Genomic DNA, 5,132 nt, shown 5'->3' on the forward strand with positions numbered 1-5,132 from the left:
CTAATTTTTTTAATAAAAAACTAAAAAAATTAATTTTTTATAATTTATTTTAATTTATTATTAAATAAAATATAAAAATATAATTATATATTTCTTTTGTATTTAATTTTTAATGGCTTATCTTGTGTTAAAATAACAATAATACTAGGGAACCAAGATGGTTCTGCTAGGTATCAGTAGCTTATGGTTGAGTGAGAATCACAGAACAAGAGAAACAAGAGTAGAAGAAAGTAGTTGCATTAAAACAGAATTGAAAGAATTAATCTAGAGTCAGTGTGAGCTAGTTATTTATACAAGATAAGTGAGGTATAGAGTGTGTGAGAGTGTAACAGCAAATTAGTTGAGAGTTTAACAGCTGTAACTAAGCTGAGCTGGCACAGGTAGTTTCCAAAGAGTAACTACACTAACATGCTCCCTCAAAACAAGGGCCTATGAAGATTTTGTATTGAAGACTCTTAGTAGTTTTCTGAATCTGTCAAAAGTTGTAGCTGAGAGAGGTTTGGTTAGGGTGTCAGCCAGTTGATCTTGAGCTGGGATGTGTTGAACAAATATTTTTTTCTGGTTACATAATCTCGAACAAAGGACTGATTGAGAGCAAAGTGCTTGGATTTGTTGTGCATAATTGGGTTGGCAGAGAGCATGACTGCACTTTGATTGTCGCAGTATACCACAGGTTTTGACGAGCATATGATTCTTATTTCACTTAGAATGTTTTGAAGCCAAATGATTTCGGTCACAACATCTGCAATTCCTCGAAACTCAGCTTCAGTGCTGCTCTTGGACACTGCAGTTTGCTTTTTGCTAGCCCATGAGACCAAGTTTGAGCCAAGGTAAATGCCATACCCATTTGTTGACTTGCGATCATCAACATCACTGGCCCAATCAGAGTCGCAAAAGCCATAGATCCTGAAGTTTGTGAACTTGTTGAACCTGAGGCCATACTCTGTAGTGCCTGCCAAGTACTTGAGGATCGTTTTACAGCTTTCTAGTGGGACTCAAGAGGGTTGTGAAGAAACTTGACTACTTTATTCACTGAGAAGGAGATCTTAGGCCTTGTAATCGTAGCATACTGCAGACCACCAACTACTGACCGAAACAGAGTGGGATTGCTAAAGGAGCCATCTCCAAAGGCAGATAGCTTTAGGGAGGAGGTCATGGGGGTAGGTACAGGTTTTGCATGGATCATGTCTGTCTGTTTCAAAAGGTCCTTAACGTACTTTGTTTGTTTGAGAGTCACTGTATCACCAGGGATTTTTGCAACCTCAATGCAAAGGTACTGTGGATTTCAGTCACGAGTGCCTTGATATCAGACTCAGAGTTGCCGGTCACAAGAATATCATCTACATACACAAGGATGTGGCTGAGGATGATGTGAATTCGGTGAATAGGGAGACATCAGATTGAGTGCTTATGAAGCCAAATTGTCGAAGTGCAGTGCTGAGTTTTGTGAACCAGGCTCTGGGTGCCTGTTTGAGTCCATACAGAGATTTCTGGAGCTTACAGACTTGGAGGCAGTTTGGGGCCTTGAACCCTTCTGGTTGCTGCATATAGACCGTCTCGTGAAGATTCCCATTGAAAAACGCATTATTGAAGTCGAACTGGTAAATTTTTCATCCTTTGGCGAGAGCCACACTGAGCATGACTCGAACTGTAGCAGGGCGCACGACGGGGCTGAAGATCTGGTCATAATCAATTTCTTGGCATTGGTGGAAGCCCTTGGCGACAAGCCGTGCCTTGTATTTCTGGATTGTGCCATCAAGGTGTTTCTTTATTCTGAAAACCCATTTACATCCTATGGATTCAGAGTGCTGGGGTAGGTCAACCAGCTGCCAAGTGCCATTCTTGATCAGGACTGAGTATTCCTCCTCCATGGCCCTTCTCCAATGTGGCGTAGCAAGTGCTTCGGAGACTGACTTGGGCAGGGTATCAAGTGAGTTTGACGCTGAGTCCACTATTGTATTGAGTGCCTTAGGTTTGAAAATTCCACTTTTGCTCCTGGTCTGCATGTGGTGTTTGTTTTGGTTAGCTGTGCCAGCATGAGCAGTGTTGGGATGCTGCGAAGGTGTGGGTTGAGATGCAGCATTGGAAAGCTGCAGAGTCGGACCAGTCACCACCTGCAATGGAACAGTCTCAAGGAAATCTATACTGTTAGCACTGCTAGCATCTGTTTCAGCATTATTAGGGACTTCAACAGGTATAGAAGGTAATGATAAAGACATGTTATTGCTATTAGTGAGAGGCCTATTATGCATGTTTGGGTAGGGAGGATGAAAGGTATATGTAGCTGGGGGGTATTGTTTGAAGGTTGGGTATGGTCAGGCTGGGAAGGGTTGGGGAAGAGGGCTGGATAGGGAAATTCTTGTTCACAGAAGATAACATTTCTGGCAGTATAGATTTTTCCTGAAGGGGATAGACACTTATAGCCTCTATGGTTGGGAGCGTAGCTTAGAAATATGCATTTGGTTGACCTGTGGTCAAATTTGTTCTTATTATAGGGTCGAAGCCAGGGATAGCATGCGCAGCCAAAGGGTTTTAATAGGGTATAGGTTGGTATGATGTTGAAGAGGACTTCTAAGGGGGATTTAAAGTTCAGGACAGGGGTGGGGGAGTCTGTTGATTAGGTATGTGGAGGTTAGGATTGCTTCATCCCAGAAGGAAAGGGGCAGAGAGGCTTGGGAGAGAAGGGTGAGAGCTGTTTCAGTGAGGTGGCGGTGCTTGCGTTCTACACACCCGTTTTGTTGGTGTGTGTGAGGGTAGGTAAGTCTGTGATAAATTCTTTGGCTGCTTAGGTACTGTGAGAAAGTATTGGAGAGGTATTTCCCACCATGGTCAGTTTGGAGGGCTTTGATAGTGTTGCCTGTTTGGTTTTCCATCAGGGTCTTATACTGGAGAAAGGCTGTGAAGGTTTGATTCTTGGTGTGTAGTAAGTAGGTGCAGGTGTACCGGCTGTAGGCATCAATGAAATAGACATAGTAGCGGAAGCCAGACCTGCTGGGTTGTAGGGAAGGGCCCCAGAGGTCTGAAAAGACTAATTCTAAGGGCTGTGTGTACTTGGATTGACAGGAAGAGAAAGGGAGCTGGTGAATTTTGTTGATGATGCAGGAATGGCAAGGTGAAGTGGTTTTGGTGGTGCAAAAAGGAATTTGGTGGCTGCTGAAGATGGCTTTGATGACATGGTTAGAGGGGTGGCCAAGTCTTTTGTGCCAGAGGTCAAGGGTGGCTGGAGGAATGGATTTTGACAATGAGGCTGGTGGGGAAGGGTTGCTGGTTTGGCTGTCATGTGAGAGAGCAAGGTTGCTGGTTTGGCTGATATCTTTTGCTTTAGAGGTGACAGGGCAGGGGTGAGGTTTGGTGCATTTTGTGGTGATATGGTTTATGGGAATGGATGAGGAGAGGTTGGAGATTTGAATTTCTTCTGGGAGGGTAGAGTTTCTGGTTTGGCTGACATTCTGTGTACTAGAAGCACTGGTTTGGGAGTGTTTTTGGATACTGTTGGGACTGTTATTGACACAAGGGAAGATATTGTCATTGGTGAGGGTATTAGGCTGGGTGAGTAAAGCACAGAACTTATTTTTAGTGTCAATATCAGGGTGCACAATTACATCAGAATTTGCATTAGTAGAGTCATAAAAAATCACAACAGTATTACTAAAAGGCACACAATTACTGGTATTGCAATTACTAACTACATTATATTTATTGCTGTCAATTGAACTTACACAGGAGTCACTAAAAAAAATCAATTTTTCTAGGCACACTTCTGGTGCACCTAATGCTGCTACTACACTTATTGCTATCTGATTTTTCTTTGCATGTATTTCTGTTGAATAATCACCTTTAGCTTTGCTTGCCCCTTGGTCTTTGTTAGCAAGACTAGCTTGGATCATCGTTAGATCAGGTTTTCAGAATCTTTCATTTACCTCTTCTTGAGCGAGCAGTTGTGACTCAAATTCACTAATTGTCATGTGATCTAATCTAGAGTTAACCATGGTAATGAAAGCATTAAATTCTTCATCCAAACCTTATGTGTTCTTCTTTTGACAGTGGAGTGCCGAGAGCAGTTAGGGAGTTGGTTACTTTATTGACCTTGAAAATATACTCGATTGCAGGTGTACCTTATTTCTTGATCATCTTGAGCTGAGCCTTTAGCATCCTGATCTTAGATCTGAACCTGGCTGTGAAGTATTCATCCAGTGCTGTCCAGATTTCATGTGCATATTTGTATTCCACAACTTTGTTTACAAAGGTTTCATTCATAGCAGAGAGCATCCAAGCAACTAAGCATTCATCACGTTGTTCCCAGTCTTCAAATTCTTGTGATATCTTTCCTTCAATTCTGTCTTGATCGGAGTTGAATTTTCTTGGAATCAATAGAGAAGTCACATGGCACTGAAGTCTGTTTGCTTTGATGCACGCTAATGCTTGACGCTTCCAGGCTTTGTAGTTATCTTCATCAAGCTTGATTGTTGCTGGAAAATTAGCAATAGGCGCCATTGTTGTTGATTGAAGTCTTGAAGCTTGATTTCCTTGGTTTTGTGAAGTGGAAGATGTTGAGTGAGAATCACAGAGCAAGAGAAACAAGAGTGGAAGAAAGGAGTTGCATTAAAACAGAATTGAAAGAATTAATCTAGAGTCAGTGTGAGCTAGTTATTTATACAAGTTGAGTGAGGTGTAGAGTGTGTGAGAGTGTAACATAGTTATTTATACAAGTTGAGTGAGGTGTAGAGTGTGTGAGAGTGTAACAGCAAATTAGTTGAGAGTCTAACAGCTGTAACTAATTCCTGCTAAGCTGGCACAGGTAGTTTCTAGAGAGTAACTACACTAACACGTTCAAGTAAAAAATCAGTCAAATGTTTTTGGGTGAATCCAAAACCTCTACGTGAATGATGTGGCATTAAGATGTTTCTTTTCTTTGTAAATTGGATGGTTTTAAATATATTTTCTGATTTATCATGTTTTAGACATTTGAAAAGAGAAGGAGAATGAAGAAATAAAAATTAGTTTCCATGATTCACATTGTAATAATACTGAACGTATCTTCTCCTAATTTAAATGTGGTGAAATATTTAATAACTAATATTTTAAAACATAAATAAATAAAATTAATTATTATATTTATAATTAATTAAATT

Source organism: Arachis duranensis, chromosome 3, assembly GCF_000817695.3.
Source record: "Arachis duranensis cultivar V14167 chromosome 3, aradu.V14167.gnm2.J7QH, whole genome shotgun sequence".
NCBI classification, from domain to species: domain Eukaryota; kingdom Viridiplantae; phylum Streptophyta; class Magnoliopsida; order Fabales; family Fabaceae; genus Arachis; species Arachis duranensis.